General features: G+C 39.5%; 1 protein-coding gene across 1 annotated transcript in view; it reads left to right on the top strand.

The window, feature by feature from the left end:
* CA10 (carbonic anhydrase 10) overlaps positions 1-21,848 on the top strand; it is a gene marked incomplete at both ends in the record, with an annotated part of 388,401 nt that overhangs the window by 282,133 nt on the left and 84,420 nt on the right. The window lies entirely within an intron of this gene.

Here is a 21,848-nt window from a genome sequence, read left to right as displayed (position 1 = left end):
CCTTTTCACCTCCCACATAGTCCATTCAAAATAAATGTATCCATTGTAGGTTTTTTATTGTGTAGAATTTTATTAAGGGCTGTCATGTATGATTTGAAGAGTTCTGTTGGAATACAGTAAAGGACAGGGAGGAAAGTTTTAAATCACAAAAACCACCCTGCAAGAATGGATATTATAAAAGTAATACTACTCTTAGTAGTGAGGAACTTCTTTATTTGGGCTTTATGGAAAATAGTAATGCCATGGAAGTATTCCTTCTACCAAGTGCCTGTGATGTCACTTAAAAGACAAGTAGCCATGTTTAGAGCAGTTTACAGATCTGCTGGAAAATGCCTACTTGTGCTTACTCATGCCCCAGGAGTGTTATATCTGTCATGTCATCTAAAAGGTAGATGAATGTTTGTGTAGCATCGATATCTGTGCTGGGATAGATTTTGTATGTTCAGATGTATGTAGAGGTTCAGATCTGCATACAGCCTGATATGTATTATAGGTTATTTACAAAGATGTCTATCCTGATGATTTGTAAACTACTATAAACATGGTTACTTTTGTTTTAAATGACATCACAGGCTTGCCCTGGTATTCATTAGTTTTTGTAATGGCCAAGCATGGCTAAAGTAATGGGGATCAGATCTGAGGACCAAGCAGAATTAGCTTGGTATGGATAAAACATTTCTCAGGAGAAGATAGATTATTTTTGGCAGAAAAAAACATTACATTTATTGCAGGAGCTGTGGTGCCACAGTGGTTAGAATGAAGCATTGCAGACAAACTCTGCTCACAGCCAGGAGTTCAATCCTGACCAGCTTAAGGTTGACTGAGCCTTCCATCCAGGTTGGTAAAATGAAGACCCAGATTGTTGGGGACAATAACATTGTAAACCACGCAGAGAGTGCTGTAAATATATGTGACATATAAGTCTAAGTGCTATTGCTAATTACTGGTTTTTTTTCATTTGTTTCATTTCAAAAAATTGCCGCTATAAATAGATCTATGAAACTGGAAAAGATGCTACTTACGTTTCTAGGATAGTTGAGCAAGGAGGAGTACAGTTTTCATATCACTTTCCTTAAACTCATCATAGTTATATACTGTCCGTGGACTTTGGAGCAAAAAAGAGCATAGCTCTCATTTTATATTCCTTGAACTCATCATGGTATGCAAGGTCTATTATGTTTTTCATCCAGCCCATTCCCAAATGAATGGTTTAAACTGCTAAGGCAGTACTAGATCAACAAATAGGAGAAAGGCAAAAACTCCAAAACTTTTGGTTTTAATAGTCTAATCTTGGCTAGTGTATAATGCACAATATTCTCTTTTTTGCAGCTAGTTAGAGTAAATAATTATGTGCTCAATAGAATGTCTCAAGTAATTCACAGTAGTGGTTTCATACCAGAGTTGCTCAGGTTTTCACCCAGGACATCAGTCAAAAACAAAACAAAACTGTGTGCCATTTAATTAAATTTAGAATGTCCATGGTTCTGCAGTGAGGTTAGTCATGATCTGTCCTCTTAATTGGTAGAGATCCTCCTCTAAATGTTCCTAGTGACTCTACTATTAGCCAGGCTTATCCAGAGAATCTAGATTTTTCATAATCAGTATACAGTAATTGTTTCCTAGTTGCAGAAATCTTGATTTACTTCTCTCCTCTAGCTCTGCATTCAATGTACTGCTAATTTTCTCAATGTCAGGATTCATTTCTGATTAGAACATCCAGGTTCTTCATCTTACATCTATGGTGGCTTCCCTGTTCTTGATTTAATTGAAAGGCTGCTTGGCCAGATTTCTTCATTTACAAAGAAATTTCAGAGTCAAATTCAAAGTTTTGGTACTCAAATTGCAGTTGATTTTTCAGGGTGTTTTTTTTAATCTTGCCATTTGTCCCTATGGTATATTAAAAAGATACTTTACACTGTTTGTATATATTCTCCATCAACTGAATTATTCCATTTTTAACTGACTCTAATTTGAGACATTTTCTTGAAGGACTGGCCATCCAATGAACCAGCTTATTATATAGTAAACTTCATACATGGAAGAGGAACTAAAGAGCCTCTTGTTGCGGATGAAGGAGAGTGCAAAAGTTGGCTTGAAAGTTAACATTAAGAAAACCAAGATCATGGCATCCGGCCCTCTCAATTCCTGGAAAATAAATGGGGTAGAAATGGAGGTAGTGACAGATTTTATTTTCCTGGGCTCCAAAATCACCACAGATAGGGACTGCAGCCAAGAAATTAAAAGACGCTTGCTCCTGGGGAAGAAAGCCGTGGCAAATCTAGACAGCATACTAAAAAGCAGACATCACCCTGCCAACAAAAGTGCATATAGTCAAGGCTATGGTCTTCCCAGTTGCAATGTATGGCAGTGAAAGTTGGACCATAAGAAAGGCTGAGCGCCAAAGAATTGAGGCCTTTGAACTGTGGTGCTGGAGAAGACTGCTGTGAGTCCCTTGGACTACAAGGCGATCAAACCGGTCAGTCCTAGAGATCAACCCTGACTGCTCTTTAGAAGGCCAGATCCTGAAGTTGAAACTCAAAATACTTTGGCCACCTATAGAGAAGGAAGGACTCACTGGAGAAGAGCCTAATGCTGGGAAAGATTGAGGGCAATAGAAGAAGGGGACGACAGAGAATGAGGTGGCTGGATGGAGTCACTGAAGCAGTATGCTTGAGCCTAGATGGACTCCAGAAGATGGTAGAGGACAGGAAGGCCTGGAGGAATGTTGTCCATGGGGTCACGATGGATCGGACATAACTTTGCAACTAACAACAACTCTAATGTTAACTGTGTGAACTTACGTAGACATTTGTCTATAACTTCCAAAGTTTTATTCTTGGTGGCTTATCACTTCAGTTCAAAAACACTAGTATGTTATCTACTACTAGGGCACCTTCATCCTACTCAGTTTAATATTAGCAAGCTTGTTTTATTCTTAGCTTATGTTCCTTCCCTTAATGGTGTATGTATTTCATATTAACCATCTGAGTGTTATGCTGACTTTCCTCACAGTTCCTACAACTGATCTGGAGTTATCCTTAAGTATGTACATACTTCGCAACTAACAACAACAACAACAACAACAACAACATGTAAGGGACGCAGTGGCTCAGTGGGTTAGGATGCTGAGCTTGTCGATCAGAAGGTCGGCAGTTTGGCGGGTCGAATCCCGAGTGCCGCATAGCAGAGTGAGCCCCTGTTACTCGTCCCAGCTTCTGCCAACCTAGCAGTTCAAAAGCACGTAAAAATGCAAGTAGAAAAATAGGGACCACTACGGTGGGAAGGTAACAGCGTTCCGTGCGCCTTTGGCGTCTAGTCATGCCGGCCACAGGACCATGGAGACGTCCTCGGACAAGCGCTGGCTCTTCGGCTTTGAAACGGAGATGAGCACCGGCCCCTAGAGTTGGAAATGACTAGCACGCATGTGCGGGGGAACCTTTACCTTACCTATGTATTACATCCTGCAATCAGAAATTATACAGAATGTAGTCTCAAAAAATGCTAATTATAATTTGTGTAACCAAATTGATCTTGGTGTTGTAACTTATGAATGCCTTCTACATGGAGACAGGTCCTAAGACAGCCTCTGATAGTTTAGTAGCTACAGGGAGTTCTAAAGAGTTGTCATACTTTCCAGTTTCTGTGATAGTACCTCTGCTCTGCAGTCTGGAGACTGGAGAATATAGGAAGAGATGAAATCAAATAGGGATGGAAACAAGAACCATAAAATGTGTCGATGATTCAATTTTGTGAATTTCGATGTTGCAGATTGAAAGAAAGTTCTGGTGATTGGTGTGAACTTTCAGTGTTCCCTTTGATGACAATGTCAGGTTGCAAAAGCCACCATTATTGCTTGATGCTTTATTCCCAATAATATAATTACAATCTTCTGAGGTGAGTTTTTCTGGAATGATCTGTGCAAAATAACAGCAGGCTGCCTTCTCCAATAGGTTTCAACATAACTGCTTTAAGGCAGTGCTGGAGATATCTGTCTCTATTATAAATGTCTCTATTATAAATGAGAAACTAGTTGTGATAGAGGAAGGTGGAAAGTAAATAGGCAATTCAGTTAACTCACTGAATAGCTTCAGCCTACTGGAAAGTTAACATGGGCTTTAGCTAATCCTTCAAGGAGATGAGAGGAATTTTAGGGAAGTCAGCAAACAAAAAGATAAACTATTAATAATAGGGGACAAAGCCAAAACACAAAACACTTTGGTGTTTTTAGTGTTCTGGGGGTGATGCCAGGTGAACATCACATATATCATGTATGGTTCAATTCTGAAGACATGTGTTGATTTAAACCAGGGACATGTAAACTTGGCAATTTTAAGACCTGTGGACTTCAACTCCCAGAATTCCCCAATAAACCTCAAATTGGTGCAAAATCCATGTTTTGTATCATGCTACCAAAGAGCTGTGGACTTTCAAGTTTACTGACCTAGCTTTGTGGCTCCTCAAATATCAGCTTAATGTCCTTTCTAAATTCAGAAAAATCATGAAGCAGAGGCATTGTTCCAACAGGAATGATGTAGCTCTGTTAGCAGCTCCCCCCCCCACCAAAAAAAAATCCAGGTTCTATCACTCACAAAATCCTCCATTCAGAACTGCTTGGAAATATGTTGGACTTTCCAGGATGGGTACAGCACAAATAATGTAAAAGAGGGCAACATATACTTATTTTGGGTAGTGGGAAAGTGTATATGCCTGTCAGATACCTTCTCTCCCAAAGGAATTATGAATAAAATCAGGTCACATTATATCCTTTGCACTTGACATATATATACTGTGTGTGTGTGTGTGTGTGTGTGTGTGTGTGTATCTCCTTAGAAAACTAATTTGCATTTTTTTCAAAGGGTGTTTTATGGGAGTTTAAGCTCCCCTTTCAGCAAGCTAAGCATGAAAGTGCTCTCCAAGGTTCTGTTTCCGCCAGCTCTGGTGTTTTTGAAATGGCATTTAAAAAAAAGGAACTTTGAAATTTAGACATTCTTCTCAGTCTCATTTAAAAGGTAGACTGCTGTTGAGCTCTGCATTTATTAAAAAGCACGAGCAGTAAAGGGGGGAGAACGTATTTATTTTATCCTACTTTTTTTGTTAGTGTAAGTTTACCCAACTAAAGGAATGGAGGGCATAAGGGTGGAAAGAGCAAGAGTTGAAAAAAGGCCAAATAATCCTGCTGCTGTTATGCTGTGGAGAATGGGAAGTATTTATGGGATCATAAGATGACTGCTCTAAAGCACTGGGGAAAAAAGATGGCTTTAATCCAGAGTTGGGTTTATTGAGGTCAAATTTCAAGTTATTTAAAATGCAGATTTATCTCTTCACATATTTTTTTAATATCAGTCTCTCTCTCACACACACACGTCTCGCATACGCGTCTCTCACACACATAGTCTCACATACGCATACACACACACACACACACACACACAGAGAGAGAGAGAGAGAGAGAGAGAGAGAGAGAGAGAGACATCTATTTCACATTTGATGAGTCTGGAAAAACCAGTTTGGTGTAGTGATTAAGGTGCTGGCCTAGAAACCACAAAACTGTGAGTTTTACTCCTGCATCAAACAGGAAAGCCAGGTGACCTTGGGCTAATATCAGGGGTAGGCAACCTTGGCTCTTTTATGACTTGTGGACTTCAACTCCCAGAATTCCTGAGCCAGCCACGCTGAGGGAAAAGGGAGAGGTTTCCAAGCTGAACCATGCTGGCTCAGGAATTCTGGGAGTTGAAGTCCATGAGTCATAAAAGAGCCAAGGTTGCCTACGCCTGGGCCGCTAGTTGCTCTTTCTCTGCCCAACCCACCTCACAGGGTTCTTGTGGGACAAATAAGAGGAGGAAGGAGGATTAGGTATGTTTGCCCCCTTGGGTTACTTATAAAGTAATAAGGGTAGAATAAAAATCTAATAAATAAAATAATAAATAAGAATTTGAGAACTGCTCTGCTGAGATGGGGCCAAGACTAATCTAGTCCACGTTGAACTGCTGCCAGTAGGATGATTAGGGCCTTATTTTTGATAAGACCATCCAGAGTTAATATATATTATATTTTCTTAATACCTAGGCTTCAGTTTACGACCACAGACATTTGTTGTCAATTGATGTAAATTTGTCTAGGTTTATCATTACTGCTTAAGCTGCCCAGTTTGGTCAGCTTTAGAATGTAGGATATTTTAGATTATTTAAAAGTGAAATAAGGACAGAAGGAAGCAAGCCTATAGTCCCTTCCATTTCTTGCATATTTCACAGCCAACCTATGCATCATAACTACAATCTTATACTGAATACATTGTGATTTGATTCTAGAATGCTCATTGTGGTATCTTTTACCAATATGTGTTATTTTAGCAACTTTAATCTAAGATTAAAGACATTTGGGGCATGGTAAAACCATGTTCAGGTAACCTACTGGTTAGATTACTGTAATATGTGGACTTGTCCTTAATCCCAACATATAAACTACAGGTTTATTTAAATTTATTTAAACTTAAACTTCAAAACCTTAACTGGTGATACGCTATTCCACCAATTCATTATTCCAACAAGCTGCACTGCCTGACTAAATTTAAAAGGAGCTTGGTTCTCAAATACTTCTTTTTACACCAGCCCCCCCATGTTAAGAATTTCCATTGAGACTATTTTATAGCCTTCCCCAACCTAGTGCCTTCCAGATATATGAAGACTACAACTCCCAGATTCCACAGCCAGCATAATTTTTGATGAATGGGATATACTTATTGTTACGATATGACATAAGAAAGACAGTGAATGCAGGTGTTGTGATTGTGGGAAGATAATCTGGAGAAAAATATTACTGTTACTCTTTAAGTGTGCTATCCTATGATTGCAACATAGAACAAGTGATAGTTGTTTCCCTCTTCACCTCTATCTAATACAAGGGTGTCAAACTGCTGGCCCACAGGCCAGACAAATCATGATGAAACAGCACCCACCCCATTGCCGGCAATGGGGAAGAAGCTCTGATACGTTGTGCGATGTCACGTGATGTCACAAGTTTGACATGTCTGATCTAATAGATTGATCAGATTTTTGGATGCAAGTATGTATGTATGTATGTATTCAATTTATAGAGCCACCCATCTCAGCAGTGATTTTGGGTGGCAGGCAAAAATTAAAACCATCCTAGCAATATAAACCCATGCCACCACAGTTAAATAATAAGCTCCAAAACAAAAGGCATGTCATCAAAAGTGCTTACCTACGTGCCTTTTCAGAGCCCCACAAAGGACTAAGGAGGATGGGGTCATCCAGATCTTTGGGAGATGCTGTTCCGCATCTCCCAAATGGACATGGATGCAATCATTTGGTCACCCACAGTGGGTAGCTACTATGATTCTTTTTCAGCAAAATCAAAAACAACATTGTGCCTTCTAAACTGGCATCACATAAAATTTCTACAAGCCAGAATCTGTAAAGTTCTTAAAAATGTGCTGTCTGTATAATATACCATTCATGAATTATATTGTTGATCTGTATTTACTATACAGGAATTAGTTAGTAAGAGCCAAATGTAATTTGGGAAGGAATGCAGATGACACAATCACATAGTTGAATTTGCCTGGCAGTACCTGCTTTGAATTCCAGAATAACTTATTTGTAACCACTATCTTCTTGTTTTTCTTTGTTATTGACTAATAAATAGCACTGTCTAGCTAATAGTAATGGTGGAAGCTTAATGATGACAATGATGTGGAAGCTTACCGCAAGGAGGTTGAGGAGTTGGTGAACTGGTGTAAGGAAAACAGCCTACTTTTAAACACCGGAAAAACCAAAGAGATCATTGTCAATTTCAGAAAAGGCAGGCACAGCCACACTTCTCTGGGCATTAATGATTCACCTGTGGAGACAGTTACCATCATCAAATTCCTGGGTGTGCAGCTAACAAGTAAGCTGGCTTGGTCACTCAACAGTGAGAAACTGGTGAAGCGGTCACAGCAGCGTCTGCATTTTCTACATCGCATGAGAAAAGCACATCTTCCTTCCCCTGTCCTGACCATTTTCTACAGGGGGATGATTGAGAGCATCCTGTCATACAACATCACAGTCTGGTTTGGAAGCATCACTGCTTCAGACAGGAAGGCGGTGCAGAGAGTGGTGAGGATGGCCGAAAAGATCATTGGCAGTTCCCTCCCTCCCATCCAGGACATAGCAGAGAAGCGTTGCTTGAGCAGGGTCCGTAAGATTATCTGGGACACTACACATCCTCTTCACGACCTGTTTTCCTTGTTACCTTCTGGGAGGAGGCTTTGTGGTATCCGTAGCAGAACATCCAGATTCAGCCATAGTTTCATTCCATACAGCATTAACCTTGTGAACTCTCAAGCTTCCTCCTTCCGTTATATATTCAAGATGGACAGTGTTTAATATTTATTTGTTATGTATATGTAGGGGTGTGGGTCTAAACATATGTTGTATATAAGATGTTTAGGTGTGTGTCATGTATGTGTTCACTTTGAGAGCAACTAAATTTCAAATTTGATGTGTGCCGTTGTGCCCACAGTAAAAAAAAATAACAATAAAGGTTATCTATCCATCTATCCAGGCTAGTGTACAACAAAATATTTTGAATATTCTGCAGTGTCCAATATTTAATTTTTTCTAGCTGGGGATTCCTGAAGCTGAAACTAGGGAGGGAGGGAAGAAAGAGTAGTTATTTGTCTAGAGACTCGGTTACCAATAGTGTATTTTCTCAATGTTATGACACAAGAGACAGCAGAATGCCATTTGACTACCAAGACATTAGTAGTATACAGGTAGTTTTCAAATTACAACCACAATTGAGCCCAAAATTTATGTTGCTAAGTGAAACATTTGTTAAGTGAGTTTGTCACATTGCAGTTGTTAAGTTAGTAAAATCTGGCTTCCCCATTGACTTTGTTGGAAGGTCACAAAAGGTGATCACATGACCCCAGGACACTACGACCACCATAAATATGAACCAGCTGCCAAGCATCTGAATTTTGATCATATGTTCATGGGGATGCTGCAATGGTCATTTGAAAAATGAACTGTTATAAGTTGAGGACTACTATATTGTTCCTGAAAGACAGCATATGGAATATAAATCCCACTCAGGGGGCGGGGTGATTTTATGTTTAATTTATTTTTTTATTTTAATCCCATTTATATCCCGCCCTTCTCCGAAGACTCAGGGCGGCTTACAATTTAAGCACAAACCAATGTGCTTAGCAATAGCCTTCATTCTATGTATATGCCTGCTTATTAGGGCTTTCGGGGGCCCCCAAGCGGCATTATTACAAAGTCAGCTTATTGCCCCCAACAATCTGGGTCCTGCAACACAATCTGATTGTGCAACATAAGTATCTTGTGGGTAGTACAAAATGCCTGAGTTTTGTTTGAACTGTCTCATTAATTGGAACCATGACATCGTACCCCATTAGGAATCAGATTCTTTCTTTTTCTCTCCCCCCTGCCCCCATCACAGAATGGTATATGCATCAATGAAGCCTCTTATTCTGATAATAGAAACTGACATATTGTATTTAATATTTTTTTTCGTAGACTTTCTGTAGGCATCTCATAGTTTAATAGGAACCCAGTGTCAATTGGGTTTAGCAGTAGCAGAGAAGACTTACAATCATTTTTTTTAAACTTTCAGAGTACAATTAGGATTCTTGTAGAGTCCTATCACATTTATGGAATTAAAATCCATTACATGGGAATTGTTTATCATCCCCTTATTAGCATTTTACTTTCAAATCCTTCCATCTCACTGAAATGAAAGGATACTTTTATTCTTCCATTTCTCTCCATCAAAATAAATTGATCCTTTTTCTTCAGTCTTTTTCTGACTCTCAATCTTTTGAAAAATCAAACATTGACACTTATTTTGGTACTGCTGCTGTTTCTTCTTTGAAACTATTATATGGCAGCTTTTATCCAATAAGTGGCCCATTATCAATACCTCCTCCATTCACTTTTTAAGCCAAACCCAGTATTTAAAAAGAAAATTGTATTTTTGGCAGAAAACAATCTGCACTAGACATATAATTTATCAGATGACCCTCAGGTATTCAAGTAATTTGCTGAGATTGCACCCCGAAAACTCAAAAACTGGAGAGTAGATGTAGGAAGGAGTCATGGGATGCAATTCACAATTGTTTGAGATTGCTGCAATTTCTACCTTTGCATCTTGAAGTCACAGATTATGGTAGGATCATTTACCCCAGATATTTATTTATTTCATCCCTTCTTGGTGCAAAGAAGTAAACACAGTATGTATTTAATTTTAAGGATGAAATGTTCTTACAGTGCTCTCTGCTGGATTTGTTGCAGCACAGCATGCAGTGTACTTGAAAATAAATGTAATTTTATAAGAATTTAGCTTACTGATTCTGTAGATGGAATCAGTATTTTGTCTGATTATTATATATATTCTATAATAACAATAATAATGAGCAGCAACTTGGGTGCAATTCCAAAACATCTGGAGCACTACTTGAACACCATCAGCATTGACAAAATCACTATCTGTCAGTTGCAAAAGGCAGCTTTACTAGGAACAGCTTACATCCTGTGACAATACATCAAACAACTGCCTATGCCAGGTCCTTGGGAAGGACTCAATGGGTGGACAAAAATGTTAAATCCAAACTAAATGTCTGGCTGTCTGTATGACCACTCATAATAATATCCCTTAATAATACATATGAATTCTTGTGCGCAATTATTCTGTCTAGGTTCATTTTTAGGTTTAATAATTGATACTACCCTTGTTTCAGGAAGTTGTAGTACCAGCAGACATGTATAGTAAACATTTATGTTGGAACAGTTAAACTAATTCAACCAGATTCCAAATCTTTGGGCTTAATGGTAGATCCAAAAGAAAGGACCTTTGTTTGGGTTGTGCTCTTCGATTGAAATCTGGTGTGGTGTGCCACATTTTAATGCTATGCTCATGCTGTTTATCCCACTTAAAAATTAATTCTGAAAGCTAATAAGGGGAGAACACAAGGATTTGGAGTGTCTTCCTTCAAAAAAAAAGCTAAAGAATGTAATTCACTGATATTTATAAAATGCATGTTTTCGGTTCTTTCTTGGAGGGTTCTTAACATGAATCCCAGGGGAAATAACACTTAATTCTTTATTACTTAACAGCATGAAACATAGCATGCTCACAATCCTAAATTTTGATTCTCTTCCCCTCTGCTAAACTAAAGTTTATCTATGTGTCGGCAGTGTCTCCTGACATATGTACTATTACATTGCAGTACCCATAGTCCAGGAAACCAGGTTTAGAGCAGGAGGGCATATCAGGAAAGGAAAGGTGCTGTTTTCAAGATCTACTTCCTTGATGCACATAGCTACCTGCTGCTAGAAACAGCGTCTGAAATGAATAAGCTTTGCATTTTGTCTACCAGGATCTGCCAATATATTTGATTTTTAATGGAATTGTCATCTAGGCATGCATACTAGGGATATAGAGCTGGAACAGATTTATAAATATTCCAGCAAAAAAATTCCTGTACTTTAGTAGAGAATGGCATTAAATGCCCAGTACTGTTTGTTATATCTTCAGTTCTTTAGACATTAAGCAAGAAGAAGTGTTGAAACAACAAACAAGTGTATTAACTCAGAACAGAAGCAGCCCTAATGGCTGCTGCACAGCAATTTATACGGTTAGTGTCTAGGCCACAGGTCTGCAAACCGCGGCTCCGGAGCCGCATGCAGCTCTTTCAGCCGTCTCTTGTGGCTCCCAGTCCTCTGGCATGTGCAGTCCAAAAAAAAAAAGTGGGACTAAAAAAGTTCAACCAATCAATTCAAATATGCAGGGTAGGTGCATATCTCGCCTTGGCTCCACTCTTCAGTCAAACCCTGTTCTGCACATGTATGCACATGTGCACACATTTTTTGCGGCTCCCAGTTTTTCCTTTTGTGAGGCAACCAGTTCTGAGTGGCTCTTTCAATGTTTCAGGTTGCTGACCTCTGGTCTAGGCGGCGACCAATAGGTTTAAAGTAACAGCTTCCCACCCCAAAACCTAATTATCAGCCTGGAAACAGCAAGTCTGGCTTTCATTACCAGTAACTTTACATAACAAAAATCTAGGTCAGACATAAAGCAAGTGATCAGACATTAAGCAAGTGATTTAAAGCAGCTATGGCCAATACATTACACTCTTAAACTTTCTTTATTCAGAAACAGAAAATTTTATTTATCAAATATATATTGAAAAATAAGGCTTAATTCCAAAGTCTGACATTTTAGAGAATGTGGAGTTTCATTATAGAAACTCCAGAGAGTTGTGAACCATGCCTGAATCATATGGACAGTAAAACAGACCCAAATCATCTTAATTCACACATTTCTAACATAGTTTATCAGATGTTCTATCTGTGAGCTTGCCTGCCTGCCTCAGAATTAGTTTTCTGAGGGTATTTACAGTAGGTAATTTATCTGTCTGCCTGTAGGGTCAAATAAGATACCAACCTCAGCTTTATAAATGAAGAGAACATATTATTATACATTACAAATGATCTCATCTAATGCTTAGAATTTGTTGCAATCAATGCTGACTTACTATGCAAAACCATGCAAGAGATGAGCTAGCATGGTTATTGACTTTGATGAGAAATTAATCTGTTCTTTTCTAAAGGCATTTTGGAGCATTTCTTTAGTCATCCTGAGATTCGACTGTAATGATTTGGACAGGTATGCAAATTAATTATTGAAGGTTTTTCTACCTCTGGAACAGTTTAACATGGGGAATTTCTCGGCCTACATATATTTATATAGCTATAATCAATTTAGTACATGCACTGATCCATATTACATGCTGGGGAAATATAATCTGAAAAATGTGCCTTTTTTAAAAAAAAAGTGAGCTACTGAATGACATTAATTGGTTCTGTTGTGATAGAAATTGTAGATTAAAATATAAATATTATGTAGGAGCAGTTACTGGGACAAAAATAATAAAGCATTTTTGAACTCTCTGGATTTCAGTTCTTACTTAGCTCAAGGCTGTACCAATGTAAAGGATAGGCTGTGCCAGTACTAGTGTGTGTGAGACCTTTAAATTGGTCCGAGATTAGAATCATAAGCAGAAAAAAAGATATCAAGCACCTGACTTTTCTGTGCGGCTTGCTTTCCTATTCCAAAATAGACAAATTCTTTTGAAATTCCACCATCAGTAGTTGCAAGGTAGCATTTTAATTGCCTGGAATTAATTTCCAGTAATCTAAAAAACAGCTCCATTAAAATGCATTACCATAGCCAGACATAACCAATTAAGTGAGAGAATAACTATAGTTTAACTTTTCCTATCTTAGGGGTCCACAACCCCCAGGCCGTGGCCTATTCGGTATCAGGCTGGGCAAGAGGTAGACCAGTGCATGTGAGCAGTGGAATTTGCATAAGCAGTGCCCCAAAGGCTTCTCTTTTGCATGAGTGGAGCAGCATGTGCATGCATGCCAAGCCTCCACTCACCCACCCTGGTTCCCCTCTCTCCCCCCAGCTGGGCCGCCAAGCCACCTGCTTCCTATGCTTCAAAAGCAGAGCACTGAGAGCAGAGGCTGAGTGGGATGAGCACACCCTGCTCAGCTTCATTTACTCACCAAAGATGCCTGTGCAGGACACCCAATCCACTTTTGGAGCATCGGGCAACCTCGGTGAATCTGAAGGAGCATGAGACCATGCCCCCAAAAGCTTCTCCACACCAAAAGCTTTTGCAAATGGACAAAAAGTTTTGGGGGAGTGATCTCGCACTGCTTCAGGCCTTCCCTTACTTTATAAAAAATGTTGGTGCGGAGAAGCCTGAAGGAGCATGAAACCATGCTCCAAAGGCTTCTCTTGTCTCTCGTGTGAATGGAGCTACATGCACACGGGCCAGCCCACCCCTTGCACAGCCTGGTTCCCCTGTCCCCCCAGGTGGGCCACCAAGCCGCAAAGGTTGGAGACCACTGCTCTATCTACTTGAAACAGTGGGAACATAGATAAAAGAAAGCCCTAAATGGCTTGGGTCCGCATTATCTAAGGCACAGGTCTGCAACCCGCGGCTCCGGAGCCGCATGTGGCTATTTCAGCCGTCTCCTGCGGCTCCCAGTCCTCTGCCATGTGCAGTCCAAAAAACAAAAAAGTGGGACTAAAAAAGTTCAACCAATCAATTCAAATATGCAGCGTAGGTGCATATCTCGCCTTGGCTCCACTCTTCAGTCAAACCCTGTTCTGCGCATGTGCGCATGTACGCGCATGCGCACACATTTTTTGCGGCTCCCAGTTTTTCCTTTTGTGAGGGAACCGGTTCCGAGTGGCTCTTTCACTGTTTCAGGTTGCTGACCCCTGATTTAAGGGAACACCTGCTGCCGTCATCAACTATCCATCGTCCTGTGCGCTCCCACAGGGAGGGCCTTCTCAGGGTACCGCCGGTTAAGGAATGCCGGCGGATTATTCCCAGGGGAAGGGCGTTCTCTGTGGGTGCACCGGCCCTTTGGAACCAACTTCCCACGGAACTCAGGACTGCCCCCGACCTCCGCTCATTTCGCCAGGACTTGAAAACCTGGTTCTTTGAGCTGTTTGGCCCAGACTGAGGGGTTTTAATTTAATTTAATTTAATTGGGTTTTAGTTTAACTTCAGGGATTGTAATTTAATTAATAGTTTTAATTGATTTTAATTTTGTATACTATGTATTTTAATTGTCCCTGTAAACCGCCCTGAGTCCTACGGGAATAGGGCGGTATATAAATTTAAATAATAATAAAGAAAGAAAGAAAGAAAGAAAGAACCTTCCATACAAGTGTCAAATTTATTACACGCACACTTAAACACATACCCATAAATACCATTTTAATGTGATAGTCTGGCATCTAACAACTGCTCTTCTAGCCCCTCCACCTTCTCTTTGATTGGCCAGAAATCCCCCTCAAAAGAGAAGGGAGTTGTCATCTCATCATATTCACTGCCCTCACTTCATCTTTTTTACTTTTCCTGGCGAGGGGTGGAGAAGGGAGAGCAAAGGACTGCTGTACTTTAATTTTTCTATGAACAGATATTAATATATTTTTTTTTACTCTTGAGATGTTTGCAAGCCGCCCTGAGTCATCGGAGAAGGGCGGGATATAAATGGAATTAAAATTTTAAAAAAATTAAAAATTGTATTATTCAGCTTCAAATACTTGGTTACATTTTGCTTGAAAGCCAGACATTGATAGACCAGACAAAAGAAGGGGAACCACCAGTGTTGGGTATTATAAAGCCTCTGCACAATGCATTGTTTCTGTGAGTCTTGGCCAAAAAGATCCTCTACAAGTTTACACTGAAATGTTTTCATTATGACTATGACTGAATTCAGCATAGAGTAGTGGAAGTGGCTGGAATACATTGCCTGAACTATGAGACTAAAGTTACTGCCAGGTACAAGGGTCCAAAGCAGAGCCAGAAAAAAAATGAATTTTTAATACAGTTTATTGACATGTCTTCCAGACACTCCATGCCAAGGAAGATCAAAGCAATAGTGAGACGCTGATGAGGGTGAAGGTTCGTTCTTCAAGCTTGTGGGTTGCTTTCCGAACACTTCATTACCAGGCTAGGCAACATGTTCAGTGGAGCGTAGGGGATGTCAGTGTCAGTGTTCGTCTGTTTATAACTTCAGGTGTGGTTGTGTCACGTGATGGTCAGGTGATGGGTCAGGTGTGAGTCATCAGTGAGAGGCTTGTGATGGGTCTTGTGACAGGGAGATTACATTAGGTCAGGGCCATTGGAAGGTGAACTGCTGGTGGGGAGAGGGGGTTTGCGTGGGATGGTTAAGGGTCGTCGCTGTCTCTGGTTGGCTGTCTCTGGTTGATTTGGATTCTGAGACATTGATTTCAGCTCTTGAGGGCAGACAAAATAGGCACATGGAATCAGCTGCTGTTAAAATGGCAAAGGACTCCCAGAGGAGATCCTATGTGATTTCTTTAGAATTTTTCTTGTTAAATTCCCTGAAGTGTAGCTAGCCCTGTGGCTCACTCCCCTTTGTTATCTGTGAAGAATTATCATATTTATGTTAGAAATAAATCTGACTATTTTACCTTCAAGAGAGCAAACAGGGTTCCTCTAATTTCAGATTTGCATCCAGCAGAGTCCGAAAATGGATTTTCATTATTTGCAAATATACTCAGTGCCAAACAGAATATTCAGGAACATGTGTCATTTCAAAAAAGCAAATCAGCAAAATGACTTTCCAACCAGTTCTTTTATTCCTTGTTTCTTTTTGAAAGCAGTAACATATCCAGTATGGGGCACGTAGCTTCTCATTCCTGTATACAGTGTTGGCCAGAAAGCCTGTCTGATCCATTGAATCTGGTGTGCAATAGCCAAAAGACACACTGAGTCAGGGAAGGTGTTTAAAAGCTCTTTATTTCTGAGCAGGAGCAAAGGGTACCCTATTGATCTCTTGATGAAAGGGGACAGTTCAGAATTGTTTCTACATATCTTTTATACTTCGTTAAAACAAGAAAAAAAGTGTAACAAAAAATCATTCACTGAGCAGTGCAAAATCACACATTTAGACTTGTGCATAAACTTTGTTATCGTATAATATCTTTAGCATGTAACATGTTTCCTTCATTATAATAAAGGTTCATTTAAAAAGTTCTCTTATCACTGGATTAAACCAGTCTGTAATAGTTAGCTGCCATCCTTCTCTTATGTGCAAGTGTATTTGTACACACACACACACACACAAAGAGAGCCTTTCTCAAGACCCTGAATACCGCTATCAACAGAGTAAAGCAAACCTTAAATAATGTTTGAAGTTAATCTGATTTTTATTTACTGTATGCATTAGCATCAAGACAGTAAAGCAGAGGGCAAATGAAAAATTGTTCTGCTTATTGTGAAGGTATTTTGTTTCCTTTGGTTATTAATAAATGACTTTATGTGAGAAACAGAAACTTTCTTCATTCTGATTTGAAATCAAAAAGAGATCATAAAACCCCTCTGTCAGACTAATGAAGCAGAATTCTTTATGGCTGTTCTTAACTTCTCCTACAAAATGTCTATAGCATAACATATTTTACAAGGAAATAAGCAACAAAATAAGACCTTTAAGCACAGGAATTACTTATTACTGATCAAATTACACTGCAGCAGCTCTAATTATTATGATGCCAGTGAACTATAAAGTATAATATGTAATTGGCAAGGCGTTCCTTGTAAATTAAAGCCTAGCAAAGCATACTGTTGGTAGACTTTCCTCTGATTAATATAAATTATCTTAATCTAATGTTCTGTATCTATTCAGCCTAAGTTTTTTTCCCAGAGAAGTGCTGAAAAATGTGATTTCGAGTAATTTATTAACAAGCTTTTTAGTAAGTGGTTTGTGGGGGAGAGAATGCATGTGTGCATGCATGTGTGGCCATTATCTACTTCTAAGCCTTAAGTCACAGAAGTGAGTAGCTTTATGAGACAGTTTTCAAGAATGGTAGACATTTGGCTTAAACTCAACGCAATGCCATTCTGTGGGGATTTGAAGGCAGATGTTTGGGGTCTAGCTTTACAGCATAACCTGAAAGCCACCTAGTTGCCATTTTGACTAGGCCTGTTGCCTGATCTACAGTCCATGTATCTCACAGGGAGGGAAACTCTGGAGAAATCTCTACCAGGTAAGTAGTGGATTCAGATAAGATACTGCCTGTTGTGTGGTAGAACTTACCTGTAGTATTTACCTGTAGTACTAGGCCATAAATGGCTTTGAAGATAACAATCAGTATTTGAATTAGTCTGAAGCCTAAAAATAACCAATAGAGCCAATTCAAAATCCATGTTATTCTACAGTGATGGGGTTGCCCTGTCAGCAATCTTGCCTCTGCATTTTAGCATCATCTCTAAAAGAACGCCGTGTAGAATAGTCCTAACCAGGTGAAGATCAGAGTTCCTGTTGCCTGAATATCTTGTTTGAGGTAACTGGAACACCAGTTCAATCTGGGCAAGGCCTCCTCTGGCTATGGTTTCCACCTGCTATTTTGGCAAGAATCCAGGAAGTCCTACAGCTCACAAACTGCTTTAGGGCAGTATGCATAAAGTTGTGTTTGTGTGTGTGTGTGTGTGTGTGTGTGTGTGTATTGTCTTGTTACTTTGACTGTCCACCATCAACATCATCTTCTTTTGAAATGAAACTAATAAAAAGTAAAATGTCTTTTACTTACTACTGGACTTCTATTTTGCTAGTATGACTTTGATGAGCATACTGGGTTTTTATACTGCAACTTAGTCAACTGTTCTAGTGGAATGCCATTCAGTGACCTTACTACAAAATTCAGAGACTGTGATCATTCACAGGTTATGTATTCTGACCTAAACCCTACTCTCCTTCATGGCAGGAGCTATCATTCAGTGATAGGGGTCATAATGTCTTAAGGTAATACCTGTGCTTTTTTTTAAAAAAAAGGTGCTGGAACTCAGAGGTGCTGTCACTGGGAGCGATGCCACTGTCTTCCTACGGTGTCACCACTCGTCCTTTGCACCCACGCACCTGTGGCTTGGAGCCACATTCCATGAGGATTCCCCTCACCACAGCCGCCGTGCAGATTCCCCTCCTCATAGTTGCCACACCGCAGCCCGTGCTGAGCCCCCACCCAGAGCTGCTCCGAACCCTGACCCAGAGCTGTGTTCCTCATGGCAGTGGTCTCCAACACCAAACAGCTGATGGCCTCCAGCACCGGCCCTCATTCACTTACTGCCCTGTCGCTTCCAAATGCAGTAAGTGAATGAGCAAGCAAGTGGCATATGGAAGCGTTTGGAAGCGATGGGGCAGTAAGTGAGAGAGTGAATGAGAAAATGGCATTTGGAAGCGATGGGGCAGTAAGTGAGCGGGTGAGCAAGAGGCCTTTGAAAGAGATGGAGTGAGTGGGGAAGAGACTGGAGAGGTGCCTTTGAAAGAGATGGAGGAGTGAGTGAGAGTGACCTGAGGCTTTTGTGAGCAAAGTGTGAGTGAGTGGGAGGGCTTTTGCAAGCAAAGGGTGAGAGAAAAAGGGAAAAGTGAGGGGGAGAAGGGAAAAAGAAAAGGCACTGACTTCTGACTTCCTCTGTTACAGGAGTAGAAGGAAGCATTAACATTGAACCTCAACTTTTTGCTTTTCTATAATATTATAAACTAGCCATTTCTATAACAATAAATGAATCTAACTGATGAAACCCAAAATAACCCCCTTTTTTTAGTCATCAAGTTTTTGACACCTTGTTAAGCACTGGTGGTGCTTGAATATTGTCATGTTCTAAAAGTGGTACAATTTCTGAAAAGGTTGAAAAGCCCTGATGTAAATGCAGCCTAAACTGTTTCTTGCCATCCTATTTGCAAATAATATCTTACTTACCTAGTTGAGATGGTGTAGTTGGGCAGCAGGGAGTGGTGCAAACTTCCTGCCTTCACTGCAGACAACTTGCCTGTGCCTTCTGGGTCTAACACAAACTCAGCTAGGAAAACTGTGTGTACTTACTCTCAGTATAGGTCTGGGCCCATAACCAGTGTTAAGGAATTTGTTGTGCAGAGGTCTCCTTGTGCTACCAAAGAGTTGCACAGACAAGGAAGGGTACTGAGAGCAGTAAAAGTCACACACAGGAGTACACTGAGTTCTAAAAGCAAAAAGTATTTTACTTTGAGGTGGTGTAAAGACAAAAATGCACAGTCAAAAATAAACAGTCCAGGTCATAAACAATAGCAACAGTCCAAGCTACAAAGTCTTCTTACCGGTCCAGAGGTCAATACACAGTTCAGGTTACAACAGTAGTAAACCAACAGCAGAGCAAAAACAGTAATAGTAGAGATCAGTGAATTCAGAGAGAGAGAGAAGCTACATTCCTAGCTTCCTCTTATGGCCATGAGAACACTTACACACCCATTGGCCAATTAACTTCTTAAAGACATAGCATTATGGTTAATATATTTTCAACCCAACATTGTAGGCTAACACCATATGCCTAACAGGCATGCTCAGCAGCAAGCCAATAGGCCAGGCTTAGGCAACCTTGGCTGTTTTATGACTCATGGACTTCAACTCCAAGAAGATGTTACATAACATAACATCAACTGGAAGATGTTAAACTGTCCTTCTGTTTCCTTCCCAAAAATTGTGTTAATAAGTCCTCTCTAAGCTCTGCTGATCAGCTTGTCCTGGATTGTTTTGCCACAAAACGGAATGGTTTGCAAGTTGCAGTTGGGATAGCCCATCTCATTTTAGATATATCACATATAACTGAAGATTGTAATTAGTTGCATGTGCACATTCAGCAAGTGTGATGTATTTGTGCTGGCATTTCTAGACCTCTTTCCAACCACATCCAGAAAAATTTGTAACAAACATTGGAATTCTCAAGGCCATGTTTGGTATTTCCCAGCAATCTGTTACTGGAAGGAAAAAGCAATCCCTGCTGGGTTACTGATCCCAGAGAAGCATCTGCATGTATGCAGGTATCCTTAGGGTGCCATAGTTATGGATGAGAAATATTGGTTGCAAAGTTGGCATTTCTGGATATAATACAGATATTTTGGACTTATTTTTCTTTATTTGCATGTTTGATATTTTTAAAATGGCATATACTACTGACTACGCTTATGCACATATGTAACATCTTTTGCTAGGATACATGACCACTGCTTGTCCAGAATGTGAAAAGTGAAAGATTGTGACTAAACAAAATTTTAATGTACAGCTAATACCACCAGAAATTATTTTAGCCTTTTTAATAAATGTTGTTATTGATGTTAAGCTCACCATGGAAAACATGATATATTGTTATGTATATACTAGGTTAATTATTTAAAGACTGAAGTGCAACGTAACTAGATTCTAAATAATCTATTTTTCAAAACACACAACAGTCCAAACAGTAAAAGTAAAGTCCAAATTAAGAATATTTCATTCTTAAGAATTGTTTAATTTAAAGTGGTTTAGTTGTAATAGAGTATGTACAAAAGATACTATTTTTTTCTAGCATCAGCTAAATTAGACATATTACATTGAGAAAAATGTTTCTCATTTCTTTCCTGTTATGTTTATTGATTTCATTGCAGAGATGTTAACATAGGAAATAGATTATTTTGTTATCTAATTTTACCTTCCAAAAGACAGAAGCAGATGAAAAATGTGAGGTTCTTTCCTGTTGGCTTTTTTGAATTAGCTGTTTTAGATTCTAAAAGTTTAATTCCTAAAGAAGTAACCTTGTAAATAATTTTAATGTCCTCCTCTAGTGCAGGGTAGGCAACCTTGGCTCTTTTATGACTCAAGGACTTCAACTCCCAGAATTCCTGAGCCAGCATGGCTCAGCTTGGAAACCTCTCGCTTTCCCCTCAGTGTGGCTGGCTCAGGATTTCTGGGAGTTGAAGTCCATGAGTCATAAAAAAGAGCCAAGATTGCCTACCCCCTGCAATAGGCTTTTGAAAGCCAATAGAGGGAGCTTAAAAAAAAAGGTGTCGGAACACCGTTCTGAGCGTTCTATGAGAAAAAAAGCCCTGGGTAATACTATATGGTCAATACATCTTGGACAAAAACAATCCAATTAGTCATGTTGAAACAATCATAGTTATAAAATTTTTCATCCAGAAATGTTAAAGGTCCAAAAATTAGTGCTATTTCCTATTTTTGGGATCCTTATGTCTTCCAAGTTATATGACGTTTTTAGAAAGAATAAATTAGTTGGTTTTTTTTAAAAAAAGTTTAAATATAATGTAAATAATTTATATTTTCATGCAAATACTCCTTTCTGGGGCCCAAAATTTGTTAATGAAGCAATTATTTCATTCTGAGCTAAGGAATGCTTTCTCATTCTTATTTAGAAGCAAGTACGTCTTATTTATTGTGTTCTCCATACACTCCTAGCTAATGTGCAT

Source organism: Vipera ursinii (genome assembly GCF_947247035.1).
Source record: "Vipera ursinii genome assembly, chromosome: 2".
Lineage (NCBI taxonomy): Eukaryota > Metazoa > Chordata > Lepidosauria > Squamata > Viperidae > Vipera > Vipera ursinii.
Note: the sequence above shows the minus strand (reverse complement) of the source record. Positions and strands in the feature narration are given on the sequence as shown.